The sequence below is a fragment of the Lactuca virosa genome, chromosome 4 (assembly GCF_052849685.1).
Source record: "Lactuca virosa cultivar CGN04683 chromosome 4, Lactuca_virosa_CGN04683_v6, whole genome shotgun sequence".
NCBI classification, from domain to species: Eukaryota; Viridiplantae; Streptophyta; class Magnoliopsida; order Asterales; family Asteraceae; genus Lactuca; species Lactuca virosa.
Window position 1 is genome coordinate 77879412 of NC_136429.1, and position 16584 is coordinate 77895995.

General features: G+C 33.1%; 1 pseudogene; it reads left to right on the plus strand.

The window, feature by feature from the left end:
• The first annotated feature begins 878 nt into the window (after positions 1-878).
• On the plus strand, positions 879-5370 carry LOC145104660 (uncharacterized; annotated as a pseudogene).
• Positions 5371-16584: the final 11214 nt, after the last annotated feature.

Below are 16584 nucleotides of genomic sequence, written 5' to 3' on the forward strand. Positions count from 1 at the left end.
TCTTTATATTTCTGAAAACCTTGGCACGATATCTAACACTTTATGCATCCCAATTTAGATTTTTGAACACTTCATTTTTGACGCTATTTTCATTGATTCCAAATAGTTCATTACATTTGACTTTTTGAATATTACATTGACTTGAAAATATCGGGTCGTCACATAATCATCTGTTATGCCCATATTTTTTGATGACTCTTTGATTCTTTTGCTATGATATTATGTGGTAGTGATAGTGGCGAAATAGAACCGATATCCGGTTGAAATAGACCGAAGGGGAATACAAGCACCCATATATGCTTGACAGTAGCCGGTTGAACTAGAACAAAGGGGAATGAAAGCACCCAAATATGCTTGACAGTATCTTGAAAGAGACCGAAAGGGAATGCAAGCACCCATATATGTTTGACTGTATGTTTCTATGGTATGTGGTATTTTGGGGGAAACTCACTAAGCTTTGTTCTTATAGTTTATTGTTTATGGTTTCAGGCACTTCCGGTACAAAAGCGAAGGGCCCGGCGTGACTGCACTGCATCCACCCATGTTTTCCGGATTTCCGGATCGGTGGTCCGAGCTTTTATTTGAGATATTCAGTAGCTTGAGGTGATTTTTCCTTCACTGTATCTGTGGGTCGAAGGCACCAATTCCGGCCCACTAGTTTATGCTTGTAGTGTGATGATGGTCTTCGTGATAATCATCTGTTATGCCCGTATTGTTTGATGAATCTGTGATTCTTTTGCTATGATATTATGTGCTAGTGATAGGGGTGAAATAGACCTGATATGCGGTTGAAATAGACCGAAGGGGAATGCAAGCACCCAAATATGCTTGACAGTAGCCGGTTGAGATAGACCGAAGGGGAATGAAAGCACCCAAATATGCTTGACATTATCCGATTGAAAGAGATCGAAGGGGAATGCAAGCACCCATATATGCTTGATTGTATGTTTGTAGGGTATGTGGTATTTTGGGGGAAACTTAGTAAGCTTTTTGCTTATAGTTTATTGTTTATGGTTGCAGGTACTTCCGGTACAAAAGCGAAGGGTCCGGCGTGACTACACTGCATCCACCCATGTTTCCGTACCTTCTATCTATTCTTTTATGTATCAGATTTCTGAATTAGTGAAAATAAATGCTCCGGCCTTCAAAATTTCTATTGTTTTGCTTCTTACTTGATTCTTTCAGAATTTCATCTTCAAAGTTCAAACCTTTAAAGTATTACTACACTATTAGATATCTGACTTGAGTATTTGACAAGGTAACATTGTAATATGATGTATTTGTTATTAGATTTTTTATATTATTTTAGTTATCATATTAATGTTTTTTGTTATTGATTTTTGCAGCTTGCTTTGATATTAGGCTTCAACAGTTCAACATATTTCACAAAGAAATCAGGTGTATTCTTTTCTTAAAGTAGTCTTTACTTTATTTTGACAAAATAGCAAAAATGGTCCCTGTGGTATGCATTTTTTTGGGTTTTTTGTCCAAACCTCGACTTTTTTGGGTTGGCGGTCCTTTTGAGCTAGTTTACTTGTAGTTTTGGTCCCTGTCTAAACTAAAAAGACTTTATACCCTTAATGAATTTAGTTTTCATTTTTCTTTCATTTTTTTAAAATTATTATTATTATTAATTATAAAACTGGGCCCACGTCTCTCTCTCTCTCTCTCTTTTTCTCTCTCTCTTGATCTACAAGCTGAATCATAGAGTCCCCATCGCCAATTTCTTTCCTAGCCCCAGCTTTTATCAAAATCTAACAGCCCTCCTATACCTCAAAACACACATACATACACATAAACACACAATGAAGAACACCATCAATAATGGTAAAGAGATGGTGGCAGACCCCATCGTCTTTCGTCAACCCCACATGCCCTATTTTTGGGTTGTTTTCTCCAGCGAACGAATATAGGATGTTTCGGGATTGGGTGATTTGGGGGGATGGACAAAACTACTTGAAATCAAAGAAGATTACCAAAGATTAATTTGCATAAGTGAGCTTAACTACCTTGAAATCGAACCTACTTGGTATTGGGTTTACCTTAATTGTTGGGGAAGAAGAGGAACAAATGAAGGGCTATGGTGGTTTCAGATGATGTGAAAGGGGTTTTCTCTGATCACAGTCATTTCTTTGTGTCACCAGGTTGATCAAGAACGAATTCAAGATATCTACTGAGAACGATTGTCTAGAGATCCACCCACTGAATGTCCGAGGGGATTGGCTGGCTTCTCCAATGTTACATGTACGATGTAAGATGGGAGATTGAGGGTGAGAGAAAGACAAGATTGAAACCAAGTGTGTGTGTGTGTGTCTATGATCCCCCGCTAAAATCTCTCCAATCGACGATTGAATCTCACCGGAAAATTGATTCCCTCAGAGACCAAGTTCCAAAAGCGATCTATGAGATCAACAAATCTCTAGTGGGATCCCCCCTGCTGAAACGATTATCACTAAGGCATAACTTTTTTTAGCCAGAACAGGAGTCGAAAAGCATGAACTGAACCAGAAAGCTTATTGGCATCAAGAAACGAATGGGTTAGACGTGAAAGTTTTTCGAACTCCGGTAGGATCCGACCCGTTAAATCATTGAGTTTGCTAAGGTCATAGAAAGAGAAGGAGAGAGAGTAGCGGACATGGATGTGTCGAGGATGGAATCCCTGAATTGGGGGTGAAAGGGATGAACTTTTTTTTGGGTTGTTTCTTTGGTAGAGAGAGAGAGAGAGAGAGAGAGGCCTTATATTTTAATTAATAAAACATTAAATTAAATAGAAAAAAAGATTAAAAAAATATATTAGGAGGGCATATTAGTCATTTCAATTTTGCGAGGGACCAAAACCACAACCAAAGTAGTTCAAAAGGACCATCAATCCAAAAAAGTCGAGGTTTGGAATAAAACCCCAAAAAAATTCATACCACAGGGACCTTTTTTGTCATTTTGTCCTTTATTTTCAATCATAAAATGTTTTCTAAAAAACACTTATCCGGTAATGAAAAACAAAAAAAACAAAAAGTTGTTGAGGCTTCTTTACAAAAAGAGAAAGGGTCTATGGTTAAATTTTTAAAACCAATGAGTTCTAATGAAGAAAATATTAATTTGAATGAACATGATACCAACTTGAATGAAAATGTTGATAGTGTTAATGAAGAAAACATTAATTTAAATGAACATCATAATAATTTGAATGAAAAAAATATTAATTTGAATGTACAAGATACAAACTTAAATGAAAATGTTGCTAGTTTGAATGAAGAAAATATTAATTTAAATGAACATGATACTAATATAAATGAAGAAAATACCAATTTAAATGAATCTATAGATATTTTTGACCCTAGAAATTAGGATTCTCTTGATATTAAATCAAGAGATATTCTAATTGAAAAAGGGCCAATAAGAGAAATAAATTTTGTGTTTCCTAAAGATAAATTTTCTAGACATTTTTCTTATGCATTTTATACTAGAAAGTTAAATAATGGTTTGTCACATGATTAAAAATGGTTAGTATATATACTATAAAATTTAGATAAAGTTTTATGTTTTTGTTGTAAAATATTTAAATCTACTAATCAAAAAAGTTTTTTAACAAATGAAGGATATAATGATCGGAAACATCTTAGTGAGAGACTTAAAGAACATGAAAATAGTAAGGACATTTTGTTTGTATGAATAATTGGAATGAAGCAAAACTAAGATTAGATAAAAACCTTACAATTGATAACGAATTACAACAAGAAATAACAAAAGAAAAAGAACGTTGGAGACAAGTATTAATAAGAATAATAGCGGCTGTGAAATTCTTATCTAAATATAATTTGGTTTTTCGAGGGTCTAATGAAAAACTTTATCAAGATAACAATGGAAACTTTTTAAGAGTAATCCAAATGATGGTTGAATATGATGGTATAATGCAAGATCATATAAGAAGAATTGAAAATAATGAAACTCATCATCATTATCTTGGCCATAAAAATTCAAAAGGAACTAATTTCTCTTATAGGTGACACGGTTAGAAATTCTATCATTAAAATAATTAAAGAGGCAAAATATTTTTCTATAATTCTTGATTGTAATCCCGATGTGAGTCATCAAGAGAAAATGACTTTGATTGTACGATCTGTGAATTTTTCTTCAAAAAAAATACAAGTTTTTGAATATATTTCAGAATTTTTAAAAGTAGATGATACTTCTGGTTTGAGACTTTTTAATGAATTATTAGATGCATTGAAATTGTTAGATCTTAATGTGGATGATATAAGGGATCAAGGTTATGATAATGGGTCTAATATGAAAGGAAAACACCAATGGGTTCAAAAAAGAATGCTTGAAATGAATCCTAGAGCTTTATATATTCATTGTACTTGCCATACTCTTAACCTTACGATTAGTGATATGACACTTTCTTGTGAAAAAGCTGTTTCATTTTTTGGAATTGTGCAACGCCTTTATACATTATTTTCTAGTTCTACTAGAAGATGGAAAATATTGTTAGATAATGTTCCAAATTTAACCTTAAAATCATTATATAATACTCGTTGGGAAAGTAGGATTAAAAGTATAAAAGCAATTAGATTTCAAGCACCTCAAATAAAAGTTTTTTGCTAAAATTAAGTAAAACATGTGATGACTCAAAGTCAAAAAGTGAAGCTAAAAGTTTACTTAAATCTTTTGGAAAATTTGAATTTTTAATTGGTATGGTTATTTCGTATGAAGTTTTATTTGCTATTAATATTGTAAGTAAAAAGTTGCAATCTAAATCTATTTGTATTCATACTACTATCAACCAAATAGAAAATATTATGAAGTTTTTTGAAAAATATAGAAATGAAGGTTTTACATCAAGTATGAGTATTGTTAAAGCTATTGCACTTGATATGGGTATAGAGCTTACATTTCCATCAAAAATGATGTATTGTTAGAAAAAACAATTTGATGAAAGTGATCATGAAGAAGAAACACAATCGGTTGAAGAGTATTTAAAAGGTCATTATTTTTTGGTTGTTGTGGATATGACAATTGTTTCATTAAAAAATAGATTTGAACAATTAAAAAACTTTGAAAGTATTTTTTGGGTTTTTAAATGATTCAAAGAAATTAAAGTCATTAAGCGGAAGTGAACTTAAAGAAAGTTGAATAAAGTTTGCTACTACTTTTTCTAAAGATAATGTTTTGGATGTGGATTCAATTGAACTTTTTTCATAATTGAAAGTGTTGAAAATGACTTTACCTAATGATATAATTTCTGCTGTTGAAAATTTGGACCTTGTTAAAGATGTTGATTGTTACCCAAATACTTTTATTGCATATAACATTTTGTTAACACTTCCTGTCACTGTTGCATCTGCAGAGACAATTATTTCAAAGTTATAGTCATTGAAGAATTATCTAAGATTGTCGATGTCGCAAGAAAAGTTGAACGGATTGGCAATGTTATGTATAGAGAAAGACATGTTAGATAAAATTGATTTGGATAGTATTATTATTTATTTCTCATCTAGAAAGGCTAGGAGAAATATTTTTCTTTAAATTAGTTGTTTTTGTAATGCTGTGACCATATTCGTGTTTTTTAATATTAATAGTAAATTTTGTGAATTTTATAGTGTTCTATTTCGAACTATTTTTAATTATATTTATGACTTTGGGGGCCCATTTTTTCTTTTCGCCCTGGGCCCACCATATCTTTGGACCAGCCCTTCTCCCAAGCAAAATAAAACTTGAACAAGTGTTGTAATTGTAGTTAATGCTCTCGTACAAATTATAAATTCAAGAAAATGAGAATATATCCATCGTTAGTTCTGTTATAACAACTCCAACAGTATTCATAATTGCTTCCAAGTGGCATGCATTCAGTTATGCCTTAATGTTCTCAACACCTCCACTACTTGCATTGATAAATACCATCAACTCATGATATTAATATTGTGAGCTAATGATCATTTTCTTAGCAGTGTATCACCTAAAAACTGCATAGAAAAACAAACAAAAAGAAAATTGGTTGAGGCATGTGCTTAACACAATTTCTTTAAAACAAATTCGATCTATATGGGTGTTTTTTTTCCAGGATACAACAATAGAAAGTGACTCTTCTAGGTCACCTGAACCCTCACTTGGCCCAACGACCTTACTTTGACAACAAATTTCTCATTCATCTTTAATCCATTTTAGATGTGTGATATATCGAGACGAAAGTATCACAGAGGAGAACACAAATATATGATCACTAGTCTGTTTTGATTATACTTATAGTCCAAAATTCGGGCTCAAAAATGGGAAAAACCTATTTTTTGAAATTAGTAAAACCAATTTTCCAACACATTTTACTACTGAGCCCACTAGTAACTGATCACTCGAGTAGTGAAACCTTATTAGCGATAACTCTTGACATCAACATTTATCTTTGTTTAAGTTCCTATGTTTAAGCTAGTCGATTGGAATGTATACATTTGTATCATCTGTATTATATATACGTGAATCAATAAACAAAGTATTCAAGACAATTATTATAATCCTTATATGGTATTAGTCTAGATCACACCTCTTCTCTTCTTCATGGTAGGTGACGACTCTTCAACCTCTAAACCCACTGATGGTACTCTTCCTCTTACTACAATTCTTCACATGCTCACCATCAATGAATTGTTTTATGTAACGTCGTCCTAACGAATTGTTGCAGCCTACTCATCAAGAGTGTGTTGCTTGTGGTAGACTGAGAGTGCCCTATGGATAGATGCTGCAAATTACCCTAAAATTTGAGTTATTTTTTGTGCGTGTTTTAAACAATTTCCTTAACATGAAGTTGAAAAAACAAGTTCATCTAACAGAAAAAAAAAATTCTAGAATATTTTAATTTTGTACATGCACAACTACAAGTTATTTAGATCAACAAGATCGTACTCTTGACTAGTTTTGAAAGTAGATCTACTTGTTAGATTACCCATACTTTTGACATTTGACTTACTCCTACTTAAATATTCATTTTTTTGTTGAATCTACGGGAAACTGAGCATCAAAGTTTTTGCTTGTGTGACCGATCCTTTGGCAATGACTGCATTTTTTCTGTATTGGACCTTCACGTTTGGATGAGATACGGTTATGGTTTTGTAGTCGTACGACTGATCGTTTGTCCATCAATGGTGGTAATATAACCATGACTTCATCTGGTTGTGTGTATTCAATTGAAACTAGCACATGAAACACAACCCCTCTCTCTCTCTCTCTCTCTCTATATATATATATATATATATATATATATACATATATATATATATACATATATATATATATATACATATATATATATATATATACATACACACATACACACACACACACACATATATATATATATATATATATATACATATATATATATATAGGGTGAGGTTCAATAGAGAACCATAATTAACAAGGAACCAAGGAACCAATCGTGAGCGTCGGAAATCATAATGATCAACGGCCAAGGAAATAGATGTACACTTGTACATTGAACGCACACACACCGGATTATACCAAAAATCCACCTCCTTACCAAAAAACTCACATCTTTTTTTCGTTTAGAAGTACACTTGTACATTGGATGCACACACATCGGATCAGTGTAGATTCATACTGTGAATCTAAACTGTAAATATTTCAATTTTTAACAATCACAATGGGAAAAGCTCGATCAGTTCAGATTCATATTGTGAATCTGACTTACTATTATGCACAATGTGAATCTGAGAAGGTTCACAATGTGAATCTGAACAGGTTCACAATATGAATCTGAACTGAAATATCGTTTTTTTAACATGAACATAAATCTATGTTTAAAAAGTACCTAAAAGTATGAATTTTGATATATTTATTAATTTTTTCCTATAAAAAAATAGACCTTAACTTTTCAACAAAGAAAATGAAGTGAGTTTTTTTCGAAAAAAAAGTTCGTTTTTTATATATCATCATCGATCTTTATGGAAAAAGAACGAAAAATCGTGAACAACGGTATATTCGGTTTTTATTTTCGATAAAAAAACATGGCCTAAAACAATTTTAAACGAAAAAAAGGAAGTGAGTTTTGTTATAATCTGGTGCATGTGCGTCCATTGTAAAAGTCTACAACCATTCATTTTGCCGTTGATCGCTTTAAATTTCGACGCTTTGGATTATATATATATATATATATATATATATATATATATATATATATATATATATATATATATATATATATATATATATATATATATATATATATATACTAGTAGTGTACCCGTGCGATGCTGCGGCGCCAGATAGTTCCTTTCGGTAGATAGTTTTCATGCGGCGAAAAAGAGATAGCTCATTTCAGCCTTTTAGCGAATTGTTTTCAGTTGGATAGTGGATTTTTTTTAGTTGGATAGTTACGTTCATTGAATAGTTTCTAGCTAGGTAGGTACATACGGGGGTGTAATAGTTTCATATCTGGTGTTATCTATTGCTCTGGTTTTTATTTTACCATTATTTTGTAGTGGTTCATAAAATGATTATGAAAAAAACATATCGATACATGTTCTGTTTTTTGGAAAAGGACGATGAATTTGCTTTCTCCTAACTATATTGTGTTAGAAATAAAATTACATTGCTTTTTTGGGTTAAAAATAAAAGTACATTATTTTTTTTTTGAATGATAAAATCATTTCATGATTAGGTTTAGTTCCATTTCAATGATTAGTTTCATTTCCATTTCCATGATTTTGTTCCACTACTTTTCTTTTGTTCCGGACCAAAAAAAAAAAACTTTTGACTGACTCCAAGTGTTTGGTATCCATTGTTGCTTTTGACTCAGTCTAAACTTCTAACTTCTAACCCGATTATTAGCTATCAAACGAACCCTTAATGCTTAGGTGTAGATTTTTTTGTTCAAATGGTTACATTCATATTACTATTTAGAGTAAATTACATGTTTGGTAGATGAACGGTTCCCTTTAATGACAATGGAATATGGGGCCCAAAAGTGTTATCAAAGTGTAGTTTTATGGACCATCAAGGATGAAATTAACCTTGCTGGCTAAATGTGTTAATTTCAGCAAACCTGAGGGACCAAACATGTAATACACAAATGTGTAGTTTTCAGGACCTTCAATCATGAAATTAATCTTGCCGGCTAAATATGTTAATTTTAGCAAACCAAATGGACCAAACATGTAATAAACATATGGTAATATGAACGGGTGGTAACCTGCATTTGTTGAAGCCAAAAAGGATTTATTACAATCCCATTAGTACTTTTCTAATCCTTAATTAAGTACCAAAGAATATTAAGGGGACCATGATACCCTTTCATTTTATTCTTTTGCAGTTTGTTGAAACTTGAAAGTATCAGACATAAAATAAAATCCAAAGAATTGCAATTTTTGTTTTTTCCCAATTAATCATGAATATAACCTTCACCATTTATGAAACCATCCAGAGGCATGTAACATATTCCATTAGAAGTAAATATAGACAAAAACAACAACAACAACAATTTTCACAAAAAATGTCCATTCAAATAACAATATATATATATATATATATATATATATATATATATATATATATATATATATATATATATATATACATGCCACCAAACGCAACACCAAACATACATTTCACTAAATCAAAGAAGTGGAACACAACTACCACCAAGTGTACGTACTGCATGATCTTTAACAACCTATGGCTTTACACATTACCTGAAAGGCTGAAATACACAACATTCGTATTTATTGGTTATAATTCTCACATTAACATCACACATACAACACGGTGAAGGAAAATCAATGTTCCAAATAGAGAAAAGTAATGCCCAGGCTTAAATCCAAGACCTCATAGATTGGTGTATGAATTTACTTATTATTAGGTCTTGTTCGTGACCTCTGAAGTGTTAGAATTTTGGAGTAATAAAGGCACTTGGATATTTTGAGAATTGTGATTTCACTATCAAATCAAATTATTTGGGTGGTACTCCCTAATCTTTGATTGGATAAGACTCAGAAGAGATTCAGAACAGAGAATGGGATGTATGAATTTCGTTAGTACCAAAAAACTGACCAAAATGGGTTAAATACCTCCTTTGTTTAAAAACTGTCAAAACTATCATAAAACAGTTTGGCAACAGTCAAAAAACTGTCATAAATCCGTGTTTTCTACAAGGATTAATATCAAGCCAAAAAACGGGTCAAATATTCTATATTTGGATTTCTGATGCATTTTTAATACAGCTCGACCCCAGCTTGGGGCAATGCCCCTTGGACCCCGCTCCCAGGGTCGCTGCCCCCGGACCCCTGTTCGTTCAGGGGCTTCACCCCTAAATGACAGTCTACTTTAATCTTGAATAAACTTAAACAAGTGTGTACTCCCGCACCTTCCTTAGTTGTTTAATATTCATCAAAATTGATTTTGGTCAACAAGTCAACCCATTACACTTAAATACAATTAGTGAAACAAATCACCAACAAACCTCCCCCATTTAAGTGTAATCTTGATTAACCTAAAACAAAACATAACAACAACAAACTGATGCATAAATGAAATGTCATGACGATTGAATTTCACATTAGTATATTATTCATTCCAAATATTCGAATATTAGGGTGTCACTACAGATTAAACCCTTTCTATTCATAGTGAATACATTATGATAATACACATAACAGTTTACATTCTCATAAGTTCTAACTTGACACTATATTTTACTAGCTTGTGTCCCATCCTTCAATAAGCATATCAAAGTCAAGTCCTAACTTCTTGAAGCAGCTAAACTTCATGCTTATATAGGTAGTTCTTTTGTTTTTGCACCTGCAAATGCAATTTTTCAAAGAACTATTAAGAAATAAAATTTCAACCTCCTTAACTTGCAGTACTGAACACATACCTTGTGATGATCATAAAATGTGTTCCAATCTTCAAATATCAAGCTTTCCACATTGAATTCAACATCTAATATTACATTAGATGGGAATTGGGTATCTCAATATAAAAGATTTTAAGTGGACTTTAAACCCATCCTTATAGCCGCCTTGTGCACAAGATTTCTTGTTAACCCTTTGGTTAGATGATCGGCCAAATTCAACTGAGTTCTTACAAACTCCACAGATATCACACCAGTCATGATGAGCTCATGAATCATGCTATGTCTAACACCTAAATGTTTAGACTTCCCATTATGTACTTGACTATAAGCCTTATCCAAAGTTGCAGCACTATCACATCTGATAGAAATGGTAGATATCGGTTTGGGCCATAATGGAATTTCATAAATCAAATTCCTTAACCGCTCAGCTTCTTTACCAGTAGCAGACAATGCAACAAACTCAGATTCCATGGTTGAGTTAGTAATACAAGTCTGTTTCTTAGATGCCCAAGAAATGGCACCTCCTCCAAGAAGAAACACCCAACCACTAGTAGAGGAGTGATCCTCTAAGTTGTTAATCCAGCTGGCATCTGAATAACCTTCCAAAACAGAAGTATATCCACTATAAGTTAAACCATAATTTATGGTCCTTTTCAAATACTTGAATACTCTACTCACAGCTTGCCAATGATGTGAACTAGGATTACTAGTATATCTACTAAGCCTTCCCACATCATATGCTATATCAGGCCTAGTACTAATCATGACATACATTAGACAACCAATAGCCCTTGAGTATTCAAGTTGAGACACTGGAGATCCTTCATTAGGTAGAAGCTTAAGACTAGGATCTATAGGAGTGCTAACAGGATAACAATTCTCAAAATTAAACTTTTCCAATATCTTCTCAATATAATGAGATTGAGAAATTGAAATCCCATTGTTTCCTTTTCTAATTCTTATACCAAGAATTACGTCAGCCTCCCCCATGTCGTTCATATCAAAACTAGATGATACAAATTTCTTGGCTTTATCAACTTCTTCTAAATCAGTACCAAAAATCAACATATCATCTAAATATAAACAAATCATGACTCCTTTACCAGAAGTATCAAATATGCTATATACACACTTGTCAGCTTGATTTAATGCAAAACCATTAGACAAGACAACATCATCAAACTTTTGATGCCATTGTTTTGGAGCTTGTTTCAAACCATATAATGATTTCTTCAACTTGCACACTTTGTGTTCATTTCCAGGCATAACAAACCCTTCAGGTTGTTTCATGTAAATTTCCTCATCTAAGTCACCATTCAAGAATGCAGTTTTCACATCCATTTGGTGAATCACAAGATTATGTATAGCTGCAATAGCTAACAATAATCTAATAGTGGAAATTCTAGCAACAGGGGCATAAGTATCAAAGAAGTCAATGCCTTCTTTTTTCTTAAAGCCTTGGATAACCAATCTAGCTTTATACTTATCAATTGTGCCATCCACCTTCATTTTCCTTTTGAGGATCCACTTACTTCCCAATGCCTTGCAACCAGGAGGTAAATCTGACAATACCCAAGTATTGTTATGCATGAGAGAATCAATCTCATCCTGAATTGCTTCTTTCGAGAAATGAACATCCCTAGATGCCATAGCTTCACTAAAAGTCTTTGGATCCTCCTCAATATTAAAACAATATTGATGTTGACATATAGTCTTATTCCTTGTTCCTTCAACTAGATAAAGTTGAAAATCACATCCAAAAGGCTTAGCTTTTCTAGCTCTTGTGCTTTTCCTAGGTTCCGGTAAAGAACTTGTACCACCAGAAACATCGTCAACTTGATTAGTACTCTTGCTAGAAGATTGATGAATCATGTGCCTTGGTCTAGGTATAGAGGTAAATCTTTCTTCATCAAAGATATCATCTCTTGACTCTATCACTGTGTTTACAGACACAGAGTCATTAGATTCTAAAACATAGAATCTATATGCTTTGGAATGCTCATCATATCCAATAAAGATACAATATACACCTCTCTCACCCAATGTTTTCCTTTTGGGTTCAGTGAGCCTTATAACTGATCTACAGCCCCAAACTTTGAGATAACTCAAATTTGGTACCTTTTTATACCAAAGTTCATAAGGAGTATTCTTACTCCTTTTATTTGGAGTTCTGTTCAAGATGTAACATGCAGTTAACATTGCCTCACCCCAAAACCCTTCACTAAATCCAGAATAGGACAACATGGAATTAACCATTTCTTTCAAAGTCCTATTCTTCCTTTAAGCTACACCATTTTGTTGTGGTGTATAAGGAGTTGTGGTTTCATGTATTATTCCAGTTGATTCAAAATAAATTGGATCACAATACTCACCACCTGTATCAGTACGCAAGACTTTTATTAATTCATTTTTATGAAGCTCAACTTGTTGTTTATAAATCTTAAATTTATCAAGTGCTTCATCCTTAGAATGTAGCAAATAGACATAATAATATCTAGATGCATCATCAATAAAAGTAACAACATACTTTTTGTTTCCAAGGGAAGGTGTTGCATGGAAATCACATAAATCACTATATATAAGATCCAACACCTTGCTTTCCCTAACAACATCTTTGAAAGGTTGTCTAGTGATTTTAGTTAGCATGCATGTTTTAAATTTTTCATTATTTTGCATATCAAAAGCAGGAATTAAACTCATTTTAGACATGTCTTTTAATCTCTTGTAATGAATGTGTCCTAGTCTAGCATGCCATAATTCAGATTTATTAAAATTATTGCTAGTACTAGTAGAAGCCATTCAAAACAGAATTATCAATCAAAGGATAATTAATATTAAGTCTAATCATTCCATTGCATACATATCCAAATCCCATAAAAGAACCATGTTTTGACAAGATATACTTGTAACTTTCGAATACTTGTTTGTAACCATAATTATTTAAAACAATTTCAAACACAAGATTCTTTCGAATCTCGGGTACATATAAAACATTGTTTAGATACAAACACTTTCCAGAAGTAAAGTAAAGTAAAATAGATCCTAAACCCTTGATTGCTTCAGTTGCAACATTTCCCATTTTTACAACAGATCCATCTTCAATTAGTTGACATTCCTTGAACCAACGAAGAACCTTGCATATATGGCTTGTTGCTCCCGAATCAACCCACCATGCAACATCATCATCCTGAAAATAAAATGCTTCATAAATGACGGAAATATAATTCTGAACATATTTAGAATTCTGAATGGAAACAAAAATCTGACCTTGTTGCTTTTCTGGATCCTTGGATCCAATTGGTCCAGCACCATCCTTGTTCACTTTGCGAAGACGACAATCTTTCTTGAAGTGACCCGGTTTGTTACAATTCCAACAAACCAACTTAGCCTTCTTGTTTGAAAACTTGTCATCCTTTCCATTAAACTTCCTTTTTCCATTAGACTTCTTGGGATTCTTTGAACTTTCTCCTTCCACCATGTTCACAGAAGAGGAACCAACTTGGTTCTTTCCTTTAGGATTTTTATCAAGTTCTTGAGTCCTTATGGACTCTTCAATCCTTAAATGGCTTCCAAGTTGAGTCAAAGTCAATTCCTCTTTGATATGTTTCAGATTGTGCTTAAAATCCTTCCAGGAAGGGGGTAGTTTGTCAATGATCACAACCACAGAAATGGCTTCATCCATTTTCAGATTGTGTTGAGCAAACTGTCCCAAAATCCTTAACATTTCATGGAATTGTTCCATAACAGGCCTGGAGTCAACCATCTTGTAACCCATAAAGTTACTGACAAGAAACTTCTTGCTATAAGCATCTTCAGCCATGTACTTCGATTCAAGAGAATCCCATAGTTCTTTTGTAGATTTGAAATTTTGATAGATATCAAAAAGAGAGCCAGACATACCATTGAGAATATGACCACGACATATGTAATCATCATTTTCCCACTTTGATCTCCTTCTTGTTGCCTCCAAAGGTTCAGCTTCAACAGATTCTGGTAAGACTGGCATGGGTGTACTCAGAGCATACATCACTTTAAGAGTAGTAAGAAGAAAATGTGTCTTCTTCTGTCATCTACGAAAATCTTGCCCTTCAAACTTGTTCAATTTGTCAAACTTGCTTGTCATATCCTTCACAGAATCGCCACTTGCCATGATCACAGAATACTTTGATATTTGTTAGAATTTTGGAGTAATAAAGGCACTTGGAAATTCTGAGAATTGTGATTTCACTATCAAATCAAAGTATTTGGGTGGTACTCCCTAATCTTTGATTGGATAAGACTCGGAAGAGATTCAGAACAGATAATGGGATGTATGAATTTCGTTAGTACAAAAAAACTGACCAAAATTGGTTAAATACCTCCTTTGTCTGAAAACTATCAAAACTGTCATAAAACAGTTTAGCAACAGTCAAAAAATTGTCATAAATCCGGATTTTCTACAAGGATTAATACCAAGCCAAAAAACGGGTCAAATATTCTATATTTGGATTTCTGATGCATTTTTAATACAGCTCGACCCCAGCTAGGGGCTCTGCCCCTTGGACCTCGCTCCCAGGGGAGCTGCCCCCGGACCCCCGTTCGTTCAGGGGTTTCGCCCCTAAATGACATTCTACTTTAATCTTGAATAAAATTAAACAAGTGTGCGCTCCCGCACCTTCCTTACTTGTTTAATATTCATCAAGATTGATTTTGGTCAACAAGTCAACCCATTACACTTAAATACAATTAGTGAAACAAATCACCAACATGAAAGTAGGTTTCAAATCTTATTCTCCAAAATGAAGGCACGCCACAGATCAGAACTATATAGATATAAACAAGAAAATAGAAGAAAGGCTGATCATCACAGTTCATACACTTATTGAATTAGAACTATAATCTTAAAGCAGCGCTACATTTATCTAAATCATTCCTCAACTAATGAAGTCTAGCCTAATACCTTCGTTGGCATTTTACACAGACTTGACAAAAAAGACTACCAAAAAGTGATTGAGGAACCTACAGAGCATAATATACATATTTGGTTAGAAAATATTGTCAAAATTGGTTACATGATGATAAGAATCTGTTATGTACCTCTAGTGGATGAGATCTGCAAAATCTGGAATCATACAAAGCTAATGAGATAGTAGGTTGTGTTGGATGAGAAACTTCCCTGCAATTTTAAGAAACGAAAACACATACTTTAAGTTTGGAAATAAGTGTAGCACAGAAGATACACACACATAGACATTCAGGTACCCATAGATACATTAAAATACACACAAACACACAAAAATATATACAACTACACACAATTTAAAGGCTATTTTTTTACCTTAAATGACATATTTAAACAAAAGATTATCAAACTACAGCAAATTCAACAATCCCCTTCCAAATAGTGTTTCTTTCCTGCTCTAGTGAGATCGAGAGAGGAAAAAAAAGGAAAAAAAGGCAACATGAGGTGTGCATGTGTGTGTGTTTTATTACAAAATAGTAATAGAGATATATACCTTGGTCGTGGATACTTGAATATATCTGCCCTTGATATCAGACACAAGAACCTAAAACTCAAATAGAAGTGCGACGAATGGATCAGTAGTCGTGAGTGGTGCGATGGTGGTGTTTCAAATAGCCATTCTCCTATGTTCGATGTTTTAAACTACATTTTGGACGGATGAAAGAGAAAGAACAGGTCAATATAAGGAGAGAAAGGAAACAAATAGGTGAGGCTTGGTCAAATA